The 15,651-nt window shown below is 40.4% G+C and overlaps 1 protein-coding gene across 3 annotated transcripts in view; it reads right to left on the reverse strand.

Moving 5' to 3' along the window:
* Nucleotides 1–15,651, reverse strand: part of wwox (WW domain containing oxidoreductase) — a 157,703-nt gene that overhangs the window by 107,303 nt on the left and 34,749 nt on the right. The gene's annotated exons all lie outside the window — the stretch shown is intronic.

Consider the following 15,651-nt stretch of genomic DNA (forward strand, 5'->3'; position numbering starts at 1 on the left):
CTTGTCCTCTCCACCTTGCTTTGTTTATATCAGTACAAGCCTTTAATAAACAGGCTAGGTCCAAGGAAGCTCTAATGGGACTTTGACATGTGTTAGCACTAGGACACGTAGCATGAAGTGAAACTGAGCATCCCGCGCTCTCTGCTCTCCGAGTTCTACTCTTTCCTGCGCAGCGCTCCGAATCCCTGAGGAACGGCATCAGCTCGCATAACACCCGGAAGAGCACTCAGCTCCCAACCCTGCCACCGCTGCTTTGCTGTCAGCCTTTTCTCTTTTTTTCACAGATATGAGCTCCTGTATGTGACCACCACTTGGGAATGTCTCCCTGCAAAGCTAAGCATACATGACACTCCCAGCAAGGACGTTCCACGGAGCAGTGAGCACGACGAAAACAACAAAGAGTTAAGAAATGGGATTCTTCAGGCATTTTACTGACACCTTAACTGCCCCGGGGCGTATTCAAACATGCATACACAGCCACACGCACACACCCCCACATGCACACAACAAACGCAATGTTGTGACTCAAGGGTAAAACCATGCCATCACACCATTAGCTATGCTTGAATTATTCTCTTGATGCCTCTCTATACCATTATACGGATGCTATTACCGAACATTAAAGGGCTGATTATGACTATTATAGATATGATTATAGGGTATCTGCTTATATGATCCGCACACAGCAGTAATCACAGGTGAGAGGAGACAACTGTCTAATTTAATGACTTACAAACGCAATATGCATTTATACTTCGTGTCACTTTCACATGGTCCACAAACTAAAGGGAAAGGGGGTTATTTTATAAAAGAGAAAATATTGTTTGTTTATAATTGTGCATTTTAACCATGTGATGTTGACTACGTCACACTAAAATACTTTTTGGCAGGAGAGCACGCAAAAGCTCCCCAAACAAGGTCAGAATGTGCACACTGTTGGATAATTAACAGGTCACTGGGAAGGCCTCCTCAACAGGAAAGCTCTTCATGAGTGCATGGCCAGCAGAGAAGATGAGCGCAGGTGTCAGCTTGACGAACATCTCTCCTCTGGAGATGTGGTAGAAAAAAAAAGGAAGAAGAGATGGGAGAATGAAGGAAGGATAGAGGGAGGATTTTAGGGGGTCCACTGGAGCAAATCCAGCAGGAAGAAGGTGAGCAGCCTGCTTTGCCCGCCTGCCTACCCTCCCCCTGCAGACTGAAGTCTTGCGAAGAAAATAAAGTTTATTGCCTGGAAAGAAGAGGGGGGAGCATGTAAAAAGCATTAAAGCTATGGAGGTGAACAATTAGACAGATGGCCAGGTTCTGGAAGGAGAAGGAGAAAAAAAAAGGATAGAAAAAGACAGGCAGATCACAGAGATACAATCGTTCAGGGTTTTTATGAGGACCCTGACAACTTCTCTCCCCTTCAAGGACGAAAGACAGAAGCGAGGGACAGCGATGCCCCTCTGGGTAACTCCCTCAGAGAGCCGCAGGAACTGGCTTTAGTCTACAGAGCCGCACGCATCATCTAAAAACAAACTGCAGGGCTCCTACACAGATTTCTGAGATTTTAATGTCCAGAACTCTCTGTGCTTGATGGCCAATGTTTATAAATTATAAATAGAAAAGGTCCATTTTTAGATTTATGATGGATGGATGAAACTTTTAGACAAATAAAAAAGCAAATAAAAACAAATAAAAAAGTCAAGTCTGGAAATATAAATTATTTTCCACCTTGCCTCTGTCAAACATCGTCCAGATGGCTGCACATTAAAAAAATATCAGAAGAGAATTTAGACGAATGTACCATCTCTCACCTCCAGCCATCCAACTTACAGTACAACAATCTGTAAATGTTTCGCTTTTACCTGTAGGAAGGATGAAAACTACAGCAACAATTTATTAACCTCTGCCTACAAGAGAGAAGGCTGAGATCTTAAGAGCCTCCCCTGGTGTTTCCCTACAGCATGTGGTCTCTGTTGTGGAGAGAGACGGGAAAGGAGTGGAAGGTAGCGCAAGACGGGTAAGCGCTCTAATACAATTATAACTGAGGCCATCCAATCCAATAAAATGAAGAAGTATTAAAGCAGGGGGAGCTTCATCCTGTTCAATAAGACACTGGACCACTCTGCTAACTCCTGAAACACACACGTGGGCATCCTCACACACACGTACACAGGTACACACACTTCGCTGACCCCTTTAATAGCACAGCAGCCACCACTAATGGACGCAAGCAAGTGGAACCGCCAAATAATACACTGTCTTAATGCACTGGACTCAATCTCATCCCACACTGCCCTTATCCTTCTCAGGCTTCAGTGTCATACTTTAACCCCTGGTTCCATCTACCCTCACCTTGTGCCGCTCGCCACCTCGATGCCTCTTATGGATCACCAAAGCAGAGGCAGCTTTAAAAGGCTTCAAAGTGCTCCATATGTACAAAACACTTACCCCACTGATCCTTGTTAATCTCCTCAGTCACAATCAGGTACAAAATGTAGCATTTTTGTGGTTTTAACAAGTTTCACTTCCTATGAGTACTTCTAACGTCGCTTTATAGGGTTAGCAATGTAGCATGGGTGTATCCTAACCAGCAGGTGCAGAGAAAAGGTGTTGAAAATGTGATGAAAGTGAATGAGCAGGGAAGAGACCATGTGAAAAGGGCACCTTATAAAAGCAATTAGAGAAATGACTTTGAGCCCTTCTTCCTGCTCCGTAGATTAGAACAGGCCTCGGAGGGAGGAACGCAGGGAAACTCAGATCGGCGTGACCTTGTCTGCAACACACCCCGCTAAATTGGCCATCAGCTTTTAAGACTCGTATCACAGATTTTGATATATTTTTAGCAAAACGAAAAAAGAGAAAAGAAAGGAGGGGAGAAACTGTGGAACGTGCAGCTCGTATATCATCCTGTCACAATTATGACGTTTGTTCATAAATACCAACCAATCTCCTCTCCACCTGGCTAAGTCACATGCACTTGTGCTTATGCATGAACCTCACAACAACAAAGAAATATGGATACACACCACGTGTGGTGTGTGTACACGCATCCCTGGCTAAAAGCAAAGAAACATCTGTCCGGGTGCTCTGGAGCAGGCCGGAGAGCTGACCTCCATGCAGACAAAGAGGCCCAACACACACCCCTGCAAACTCAGGACCCTCACGTTCTGCACGTTGCAGACACAAACACGCACAAATAAACAAATGCTCACATGCACACACGTTTCCTCACCCTCCAACGTGCAAACACAGTGCAATTAATAGGGAGGCAGGTCTCTGGTGAGGAAGAGAAAGTGCCTGTTCAGCACATACAGGCAGAATATGCAATTTCCTCCAGTTAAGTCTGTATTAAATTGATTTCTTCTTTCTCTGACACGGACTGGGTTTTTCCCCCCCTAATGAAAGCAGGATAATCTACAGGTTTTCCCTTTCCTGAAATCAAGTTACAAATCAAGCAAGTGTGGGGGCAGATGTGGGGAAAGGTGAAGGAAGGACATGGGATGATTTTCCAGATGAAAAACATGAAGAATGAGGGAAAGGCATGCCGATTCTCCAAACGTGCACCTGACACGCACATAAGGACTCGCACGGGGAGGAAAAGGGCCAGCTTGTGGTTAAGTGCTCACTGACATCCTTATTCAGCGGCATGCAAAGGGCAAGACGTGTTAGTAAACAGAGCATTAATAACTGTAATGAATGCAGCACATCAATTAGTGAGCAGATCAGTTAAACCTGCCAAGGAGGCAGAGGCTGCAGACAGAAAGGCAGTTCAAAGAAAGGAAGAACTCATGGACTTTACATTTAAAAAATTGCAAAAGAAAATGTCAGCGTATGGTTGGTTATTAGTGTGTTTAATGTTTCACAGCAGGTGACCAAAGAAATGCGATTTTATATCTGCTTTTATTGAACTTACTATTTTCGAAGAACAGATGTTTATTAACTTTGTGCAAATTTCTGCACAAAGTCAAATTCAACATTTTTCAACACCATTATTTAAATTTTAGACTGATCGCAAATAAAACAAAAATTTTACTAAAATTTTAAGAAGATAAGCAAGTTAGAGTGTGTATATTATCATTTTTTGCAACTTTTTCTCGGCGTCCAAAATTCTGTCACAATAATAAAATCAATGTCCATGTAAGAAATATGTGAAATAGCATGAAAGCAGCACAAAGCAGCTGAGAATGTAGCAGAAAAAGATCACACAAATATTCAATCGATCCTTTTTAGATGGTCATTTTTGTCAAGAACCAATCTGTTCTGAGTGTAGAGTGTGACATACTTCAAGATGGAGCAGTAACATCGACTGTAATTATCCAGGTATAAACTTTCTCATGACGGAGGAGCAAAAGGGTGGCTTAAGCAGATTGTTTTAATATTACCTGCCCAAACATTCAGTAAGCAAATTCCAGGTGAAGAAACTTGCTTAGAAAATATCAAGGAAACAATAAATTAATATATGCAAAAATTAAACAGATGGTAAAATACAATATCAGCTGTAGTACAAAAAATATGACAATTTTTAAGAATATCTTAGGCCCAAAACTGAGACTGTTAGTTTTTTTAGTTTTTGCAGTAATCCAATATTATAGTCTGAATCTTAATACACCTTGTAACTGCAAGCATGTCTGTCAAATATAATTTCCAAGTAGTGCAATGTTTGCTTACCATTTATGCATAAAAGCATGCAAACCAAACATTTAGTAAATTTGGAATGAATTAATAGGAAAAGAAAAATGACGATTTGGCAAGAAAAAAAAAATCAAGGAAAAAGTACTTAATAGCTAAACCGATACAGCTTTCTTCAAAACATATATTAATAAATATGCTCAATATTTTCCTCCAGCATGCGCACAAAGGACACAGCAAAATTACCCATCTTGTGTATTAAAATTCAATGCAAATTAGAGAAAGTAGGTGCTAAACTACATTAAATTGCCAAAAAAGAGACTTTGTCTAATATTTGTCATATTTTTTTCAAAATTATCTTTGTGTGTTGTTGCTTTTAAAATTTCACAAAGAAATTATTTAGACATGTTGCCCACCAGACAGTAAATGTATGAATAGAGCACAAAAAAACGTCAGTCATGCATAAAAAGTTTGAAGAAATAACTCCTGATCTAGTCACCATTAGGGCTAATTTATTTAGCTACAAAAGAGATGGGTCAGAGTGAAGACAAAGATGAAGACAGAGAGAGGAAGAGAGAGAGCGGGAGGGATGGCGCTCAGGACAGACAGATGAGAGAGACAGAGATGGGGAATGAAAAGGACAGGGCGGTCATCATAATTGCAGAGTTTGCTTTTCGGATGCAGACAGACTAGGGCCAGGGGGCCTGCAGCAGGGATCAGATTCCACACAAACACACATGCAAACTTACATACACACACCTAAACTTACACACTGTACACCAACCACTGTGCTTTAAAAGAAAGAACAATAAATGTAATAAAAAGTGTTTTTCTCTGTAAAAGTCCTCTATTAATTTCACCCCATGTTCAAGGCTAACATGGTTTTTAGTTTTCGATGTCTGTCAGTGTGCGTGTGTGTGTGTGTGTGTGTGTGTGTGAGTGTGTGCGTGTGTGCGTCCTATTCTGCCCGAACTTCGTTTCTCTCACTCCTTCACCCAGGGCAGAGCCTGATCACATTTACATTAAAAAGAGATGGAGATTTAAATAATGTGTCTATGTTCTCAGAAAGACATCAAGAGATTTTCATCTTTCTCTCCTATTTCTCTCTGTCTCTTCTCCTTCATTTCCTCACCCTCTCCTGCTCCCGTCTCCCCCTGCCTCATCTCGACCGCTCTATCTCCGCCAGATTCGCAGACTGTGCACATTTTTCCCGCATGTCTTCAGTGTAACCGATCCCCCTAACAACCAGGATTTTAATGCGATCCATATTGCTCCCTAATATTTCAGATCTCCGAATAAGCGCCAGCAATTACATATTTACACCCAACTTATTTTGCAATTCTGTGCAGGGACTTTAGCGTCTGGCGAACAGACTTAGAGGCTGATTACATTGAGGTTAGATAACAATGAATAAGGAAAAACACCCAGGCCATGCACATCCCTGGTACACAACTTTCTCTTTAGAGGCATCAGCAATAAAGAGCCACTCTCTCGTCTACAAAATAATTTGTTCTTCTTTTTGTAGTGCTGCGGTAATGTGATTGCTTTATCTAAACCTGCTCGTTTGAGACTGTTTAATTTTCTCCTAAAACATTCCCGACTTGTATCGTCATCTCTGTGTCCCAAGGCCGGATACAACACTGCAGCTATGAGAGAGAAGCTTACATTTCCTCACACACCGCGGTGGTGAACACATCACTGTTCAGAGATAATAAATTAAGCCTCTTTGATTTGCTACTTTTTTTTTTCTCTCAAATCATTGGTATGAAAACATGAGCATCACATAACTGAATAAGAAAAGAATCTTGCAATTAAGAAACATGGACACCTTTGATGTGAGTAAGTGTGAAATAGACCTTTTGATGAAGGGATGTTTTCACCCTCCTCAGGGTCTTGTGTGCACTTTGATTAAAAGCCCTTTTGTTTGGAAATATCCTAAAGTCCAAAAATGTTTCATGTTTTCAATGGAAACAAGAAATTGCGTATTTATCTCTTTCTTGGAAAAATAAAGGCTTTTTTTCCTCTGTTGTCTTGAGTCATGAGTGGCATACATGGAAGATGGATTAAAAGGGATCCAAAAGTATTCATACCCACTCAACTGTGAAATATTAAAATGACAAATTTCTAAAAGTACACAGGGGCAGGTGATCCAAACATGTAACCTTATGATGTGAAATGATTTAGAGAAAAACAGTTAGTGGGTTTGAGGTTGGATGTTTATGGGTATATTGATCTAAAAGGGATCTAATCACAAATGAGGAAATAAGCTGTGAGGCTCTTGGGAGCTCTGGAGGAGCAGCAGAGATTCTCAGTACAGGTGGATAATCCACTAACAAGATACAAATTAGTTAGGCACTACACAGATCTGACCTTCATTGAAGACAGACACTGTTTCAAGTTTCAAGTCTCAATTAAAGTTTGTCATAAGCAATTTATCAGAAAACGTGAATAAAAATACTCTGGCTCGATGAGACCTTTCTTCAGCCAACATGCAAAATGTTGCATGTGGATTAAATCTACCACTAAATATCACCTTGAACACACAATTCATGGTGGTGGCAGTATCATGCAGAGGGATACTTTTCTTCAGCAGTGAGAGGGGAGCTGTAAGGAAGTGATGGGAGGCTCTATACTAGAAAAGAGCCTTTTAGAGGCTGCAAAAGACTTGAGACTAAACACCTCAAACAAAGTCACAGTGGAGTGGTTCAGATGAAAGCACACACATGGTAGAACGGTTCATTCAAGGTCCTGTGTTTATAGGTTAAGCTTGAAATTTGGCTTTAAAAAAATAGTTAGAGGGCAGAGTATGCCACACTTTTTAAAAAGTTCATTGTTGTCCTTATGAATATGTTATTTGTGTTGGTCTATGAAATTCCATCCATCATCTGTTCACCCTTGTCCCTAGTGGGGTCGGGAGTTGCTGGTTCCATATCTTCAGCTGTGTTCCGGGCGAGAGTTCACCCTGGACAAGTTGCCAGTCTGTCGCAGGGCAACACAGGAACAAACACACTCACAGAATTTGGAAAGCCCAATTAACCTGACTGTGGTAGGAAGCCGGAGTACCCACGCATGCAGAAAGACCCCGGGCTGGGAATCGATTCCAGGTCCTTCTTGCTGCAATGCAACAATGCTACCAACTGCATCATTGTGCAGCCCTCTATGAAAGTCCACTAAATTTCAATTTATGATTGTAATGTGAGAAGATGTGACAAAAGGGTTGTAAATACTTTTGAAAGGCCCTGTTTAACAATTCGCAAGAAGCAGGGGACACCTTTATTGTTATTATTATTCAAATTCATAAGGTAATTGATTAGAGCACAGTTTAGATCATCTTCTCTGCTTGCTGATAAGGTCACACAGTTATGCATTCTGCTAAAGTATTACACAAATCTGAATAATAAGAATCTCATCATGGTGTTCAGCATCTCGTCGCCCAGTAATAGCTTAAACACATCTCGTACAACAATGTAATAAATGCATCACGCGACCTCAGCAAAGGTCAGAAGTCAGAGAGATGAAGATTGTCAACGGACCCGAGGAGTGACAGAGAATAAATGACGCCTTGTGAACAAATTAAATTATTACTTTAATTCATGCAGTCTGATTAAATTTGCTGGGAGAAAAGTCCTTCACTAGGGAACCTGAGGAACGAAGCCATGACAGAGAGGAGGGAGGGCAGAGGAAGCTTTCTGTACCATCACCTTGTCCAACAGCAGCTCTGGCATTAAAGAATGAAGTAACTGCATTAACAATGTTGATCATCTCACAAGAGTATTTTCCTTTTGGCTTTTAGGTAAACATATTAAACTTTGGATTAATTCAATTTGTATTGGAACGTCACGCTGAAATGTAGCCATCCATATAGTGTCAATAAGAAAACAAAATTATGTGTAATCTAAAAATCCTGAGACGTTTAAATTGTTGTGAATTAATATGAAAATGTGAAAACTGGCAAATAGGACATAAAGCTGAAGAGATTTCAGAAGACTGTGACTTGAAGACTGCCTTACAAAACTTCCACATTCCTTGAACTTTTACAAATATTAATTTTAATTGGATTTATGTAATGGGCCCACACATAGAGGTGTATAATTTATACAGTGTGAGGACAATGATGCATAATTATATATTCAGCCCCCTTCTCTGATGCCACTAAATACAATGAACAGAGCAATCAATTGCCTGGTTGATAATTGGTACCTGCTACTGGTCAAGTCAAAGTTAGAGGCTAAAAATAACTTGATAACTTGGTCCCAATAAAATACACAGAAGCTTGTTTTTGTCATGTGACAAACTGTGGAAAAGTTTAAAGGGTATGAGTACCTTTGCAATGTAATGGTCAAACATGAAAGCTAATTTCCTCCAAACCAGCCTGTAGCCTTAAAAAACTGAATTAAAAGACTAGTATTGAGATTGGTCTATCACCCAAAGCAGCATTAGGTCTCTCCTCAGTTTGCTCCTTAATTCCATCAGAGTAATCCCACATTATTGCCCTCTAACAGTACCCTAAACGAAGAATAAAAAGTTTGCTTCCCTCTAGCAGTGTATTACCAGGAAACAACAGGCCCTCTCCTCATTAAGTTATAGATATAAATGCTCCAAAGCATGAAATTACCCCCGAGCCTCCCTCTCCAAATAACCTGGTTTGCAAACAAATGATCCGAGCACAAGCAGTAAAAGGCAGATTATTAAAATAATAGGAGGGATTTAAATTTGCATCCACAGAACAATTCAGCAAAGGACTGCGCAATTACTCCTCCCCTCCTCCTCGCCGGTTCACTCCACCTTTCTACTGGCAAAGCCCAGAGTCCCTCGCACTTTATTGTGTCCATCTGTTCCTCAGAAGAAACACAAGCACATTTTGGTGTCTGCAGCTGTGTTTTCAATTTGTGCTCAAATATTGCACCATGTGCGTTACCTATGTCTGGTTCCCCACTAAAAACGAAATTCTTTTGCACCCTTGTACTTTATTATTCTATTCGGCTCTCCCTTGAAGTGTGTGATTCTCTTCTGCTATGATAAATATCTAACTTTACCTCGAGACAATAACAGTCCCTCCTCCTATCCTGGAGTAAATGGGGAACGATGAGAGAGTGAGGTGAGCAGGAACGGACGAGGCTAAGGGTGCTCAGGTCTGCATTACCTCTGAGTTATGGCCTCCATTTGCATCTCAATCAGCCTCTTTAGAGAGCCCACCACCTTTGTAACACCCCCATCACACCGAAGCCACCTTAGGTAATCAGGGAGATTTAGGGGGACTGGCAGCCTACTGTGGGCACCCGCTGGCTGGGGTTTGCAGCTCATTCAGAGCCCCTGGTCTCAGTAAGGGCCCTCTGGGCCACATCCAAACACAGGAGAATGGCAGCACTTAACAAGACAGAGGAAGACCAAGACAGACGAGCGGCAGGAACAGGCCATAAAACAGAGGAAAAACAAAGCACCCGTGTGATTATAATAGATCTTTCTACATAGATGTCTGCATAGCGCTCCATCGCTGCCTCATTAAGACAGGGGAGGAAAGGAAAAACTTGAACTTGTTACCCCAGGTGAGAACATTTTATCACAGAGTGAGAGTGGCACTGACACCCTCCCAGCGCACCCCTGCAGCAGAAACTGGTTCTCTGACGTGTAATGGGAGTCCTCAGGCCAGAAACAACCCGACACACACACTAACACTGCTACATGGTGTGATTTGCAGATAGCTAATGCTCCACTTGAGAGTTGCCTCTCTAGTTAGCGCTGTCTTATGGCTGAACCGTGCTAAGGTATTATTATCCACAGTCAGCCCTATTGATATTGTGACTCCGGCATCTGTTCACCTCCTTGTTACTGCCTGAACCCGAGCACAGTGTCCTATCTGACTGTGTGCATAGCTTGCGTTAGTGTGTTTGTGTGTCTAAGACCTCTGGGCTCCAGTGCAGTCACTGTACACAGAAGAAGACAACAGGCTAAGGAAGCTAATAGAGAAACACTGAACACACCAGGGGCCTAATCAAGTGTGAAGGAGTCGTACCCACAGGTCCAAATCCCTCTCTTACACAAACACTCTGGCCTTTCTTCCCTTCTCTAATCTCACCGATGCCCAACACTGCCTACAATGATAACAGATTGCTTAAAGGTTTTGGGAAATAGCACGTACACAAGCAACAAAGGTAGGAGGAGAGTGGAAACCAAACTTCACAAGCAAATACAGATGGCTCAGGTGAGCAGAGAAAAACCTGAACGTGGAGATTCAGAAACAGGAGCTGAGCTTCAGTTATCAGAATCAAATATTAGCGGAGAGGAAAAAAAACTAGGGAGTGGGCAACATTAATCAAAGCGTTCACCTAGTGGGCAGCCATATGGCAGATCAGCACGCCAACTGAGCAAACTTGCTGATCTTCAGTAACAGAGTGCAATTAATTCCACTGCCTGCATTCATCTCTCCCTCACACGTTGAAGGAAAGGGAGGAAGAAAAGAAGGAGCATGTACAGAGAAGGGTTTGTTAGAACTCTTTACTCTTCCACATCAACTCTTTTTTTATCCTTGTGCTTAGTTGGAGCAGAGGAATCAAACCCTTGTGATAAATGAGGTGGACATGAGGGCCTCAGGTAGCTCCTGTGGTGATGTTGGGGGGAGGGACAAAAGAAGTGAGTAATTAGGAAGCTAAGAGAAGATATAAAAGAGGTGGGAAGGGGATTAGCATGTAAGAATGTAAGGTCTTTGAAAAGTACTTATGTTTTTAGATTATCTTAAAAATTAAATTCTGCTTATCAAAGCCAAAATAAAGTAGTAGAATGCTACTACAAAACTGGAAGGTATGTACAATAGCACAAAAAATATATCATTAAGATGATCAAAATAAAATCAAATTCCTTCAAGTAAAATATTTTGTTTGTCTCAAATGACTGAAAAGTCTTGAAATACTTATGAAACTCCAAAAGCTTGCAAACTCAAATTTCCAAAGTTCTCAGAAAATCTGGGGGCTGTTTAGACATGTTTTTATAAAAGCCACTGGAAAGTCAGCTCTCATACTCTGCAGCACTTTTCTACATTTGTCTTCCCAGTACACTGTAGCGTTGTCATCCAATGCATCTAAAGACGCTACATACACTCGTGTGTCTTATAGTTCCACCTGGATACCACAGATTTTTTGGACATGTTGAAAGATTCTATGAAACGAGATCCATATTTCAAGAGACACCATGTTTGAATTTACATAAGTACTACATAAAAGAAAAGCATGCAATGATCTGATAACATGCTTTTAACTCATGCTACTCTATGCAGAGGCTATGTCTGCACTAATGAAGACCAAGCCACCTCAGCAGAGCAAATGCCTTCAGTGGCAGAGTAGTAAGCATCCTTTTTTATTATTTCAGTTAATACCAGCTTTACTTTTTGGAAAGCATTCATCGGCGGCGCATCGAGCATTGAACTGTCATGTCTCTGCGTGTCGGGCAAACATTAAAGATGAAACAAAAATTAAACATGACACTGATGTTACATCAAAAATGCTGCATCCTAGCTGCATATTTTAACACCTTACATTCTTACCCTTAATCCCAATATACACACATACAACACAAAACAGGGATGCATCTTAAGCAGCATGAAAACTTCAAGGCTGGAACAGGACCTGATGCTCCACAAAATGAGTCTAATGCTTCATGTTTAGGTCAAGTAAAGCAGGTTTTTAGACAAACAAAATGTGGCAGAACATTTTCAAGAATCAAGAAATGTCAAAACCTTTTGCAAATAACTGAAAGATGTATTTTCATCCTATGCAAATGATTCCTTGATAACCAAATCTTTTGTTGGCAAGCACAGTACTAAACTTTTGTGAGTCTGGTAGACTCGGTTCTATTATGGACCAAAATTGCAACATTTGATACATTTTCAGCTGGTTCAGTTCACTTTCACACTGTACATTGTAAATCAAACCAAACTTTTTGAAAAACCTGTTCACCTCCTTACCTGTGGTGTCACAGCACCAATAACCTCTGAAGACATGAGCGCAACTCCCTTCTTCACAAAATGTAAACAAAAATGGAGTGGCATCAGATTTTAGCGGTGTGAAGAATTTCTGTTCTGTCGTAAGCAAAAGATCACAGACCATTTCTCCTGCTAGCACTGGACTCACGCGTTTGTTTTGGTTGAATTCACCCAGAATGACCCCTGCTACAGCCAGCTTCCTATTTTTCGAGTGGTCTCTGGCCTGCTTGGCAACAGGGCTGGGATGAATGACTTTGGTTACTGTCAGAGGAATCTACTTTCAGTTGCTTGTTTCAGCGACTCCTTTGGTCATTATCCATACGCCATGACAATAGGAAAGGGCTTAATTATAGAAAGAACAATAAATAAAGTGAAACACAATAAATCAGAGAAACACCTGCATTACTGCATACAAGACTCAAATCCATCTATGAATCACCCATTTCACTTGTGAAAAAGAAGCCAAGATACCACTCATCCAGCCAGAGACTGAACCAATCCATCCTTTGAGAACCATGGCCTCAGACTTACACGACATGATTCTCATTCCTTAGCCCCACAAAATAAATATAAAATACTATATATGCTTCATGCTTCTGCTAGGAGGCTTATTAGTAATTAGTGTAGAACAGATCTCTGTTTGCTGGAATAGTTCACCCTAAAAATGTCTGATGTCTATATTCTAACAAAATCAGTAGATAAAGTTTGAAAAGGCAAATCTTTTCCATACTCATACTTTTTCTTTCTTTCTTTATACACAGTTTTCATGACTCCATACGAGATCGGGAGAAAAAGGCAATAATTTTTTTCTGTAAGTCTATAAATAGGGAAACTTACGCATTTGGCAGCTAAGTCATAAAAATATGCTGATTACCCTCAAAATCCAATCTCGACAAATTTCGATTACAGTCTTTCTCTGGAAGATTAAACAAACTAAGATCTTTTATTGATATATCATTTCATTAAAATGTAAATTAAAGGCAAAAACAGGATAATGATAAGTGATATTACTCACAATCATTCCTTTTTCTTCAGCCGGATAGAAGAAGCTACACAGGGAAGATGGCAAGGTAAAGAAAAACAGAGCCAGACTGCAAACAAATACCCTCATACCTCTCTCACAGCTTTTGGGTCTTTGTTAAATTAGCTTCTCCCCTGACTCTTCATAAAAACTCATTTTCCTTAGCCGCAATTTTGTAAAAATGACTCCTCCAAATGAGTCGTGAGCATGTATTCCCTCAGCTCTCTTGTCCTAACAAAAATACTGCAAATGTTATCTCATGTCCATTTCTAAGTTGGTGCATCCCATAGGCCTAGTCACTATACCACCCATACCAATATCATAAACGACTGCAGTGGAAGGCTTCATTAGGGCAGCAATGCCCCTCTAACCCCCATAATCAGGGTATTTTCCTCAAGCACAGTGGGATGACACTTTATGGTCCAAGTGGGGCTCTGTTAATGAGGAAGTGTACATGTCTCTCCATTTCCTGTCTAGTCAGTTTCTGCAGTTTCTATAGCTTGGACTATTATAATAATAATATGGCTTTTTTTAATGAGGTATATTTATCTTGATCATAAATCAAACCCCACAAAGTCATGCACAGAAAGATCAAAAACACACAGCTTTCCACAAAGAGAGGCTAACAGGATGCAGCTTAACATTGACATTTGGAAAAAAGGAAACATATTTTGATCTCCAAAAACACTGTTCATTGCACTCCACTCAGAAAATTATATATTTTAAATACAAAACTGCTTTTCATATTTTTAGATAGAGTGCAAGGTGTATTTTTACACTAAACAGTTTTTATTCTATTATTGTGTTTTATTGTTGTTTTATAATTATTCCATTTCAATTTCTGGTCGTTCTGGTGCAACAAACAGTTGTTAAATTCTTCCTATTTATTTTATTTTATTTTCCCCTAAAATTATTACCACCATAATACTATTAGACTTTAGAAATGCAGTTTCCAGGTCACAAAACTATTTTCTCGTAATACCTGATAAATTAAAGTTTGATTTTTAATCAATTTATTTAGTATCCTCAATGTACATTTCTTTAGTCACAACGTCCAACTATGGAGAAGCAATGTCTTAACTTGTGCCTTTTTATTTTGTTTTATTTATTTATCAATCTCTTTGTATGTAGTTAATCTCTTGTAAAAAAAAAAAAAAAAAAAAACTTTAGTTAGATCAGTTACACAAATTACTTGTTCCTAGTTTTTTATTCTTAACATCCTCAGGCAAAATCTAATTATCTTTGAGTAATAGTAAAGAAACATTCAGATAGCAACATTTCTGTCTAAATTTGAGGCAGAAATGGCTCAAATGAAAAGAAAGAATCCCACCCTCAGGCTGATTTCTGATCGATTATGAGATTGATATGTTCAAGTAGATTAATAGTTTAATGTGGCTTATTAACGCTTTCATACTTCAAGCAGTCTGGCCTTAGACTAGTATGATGACAGCTGAATTACAGCTAATGTCACAGCAAACACTTTCTCAGAGTTTCCACAAATACTCTGTTTTTTCACATTCTGCTCTCAGCCCACTCAATCTTTTCAATCCCTTTTCTCCACACCTCTCATCCCTCGCTGTACCTGACTGTCCTCCTTTCCATCATCCCCTCTTCACTCCCAGGCCTCGTTGACATTAACCTGGAGCACTCACATTTTCCCATGGTTCCCCGTGTTACTCTCCACATGTCAGAGCGGGAGGCTTTATGGCTCACATCCATCAGCGTCACATGCCAGGATTTATGGGAGATGGAGTCCAAACTCAATAGCTCTGAATCAGTCCTGATGAATCCGACCCCTGGGCCGGCGTGTGATTTAATACATGAGCATCTTAGCCCCTCGCCCCCACGTAACCCGGCCTCCCTCCCACTTCAAGCCCTCTCTTCACTCATACTCGGTTCCCGCCTTTATCGTCCTGGCAAGTCTTCCACCATGTCAATCACTGAAGCCAAATGGAGATTTCTTTTCAAGGATTATTGGGGCAGGTTAACAAAATCACATAGATGCATTCAAGAAAAAGTTAATGGCGCTGCATTAACGTTT

The sequence above is a fragment of the Poeciliopsis prolifica genome, unplaced genomic scaffold, assembly GCF_027474105.1.
Source record: "Poeciliopsis prolifica strain line A6 unplaced genomic scaffold, Auburn_PproV2 SCAFFOLD001, whole genome shotgun sequence".
NCBI classification, from domain to species: domain Eukaryota; kingdom Metazoa; phylum Chordata; class Actinopteri; order Cyprinodontiformes; family Poeciliidae; genus Poeciliopsis; species Poeciliopsis prolifica.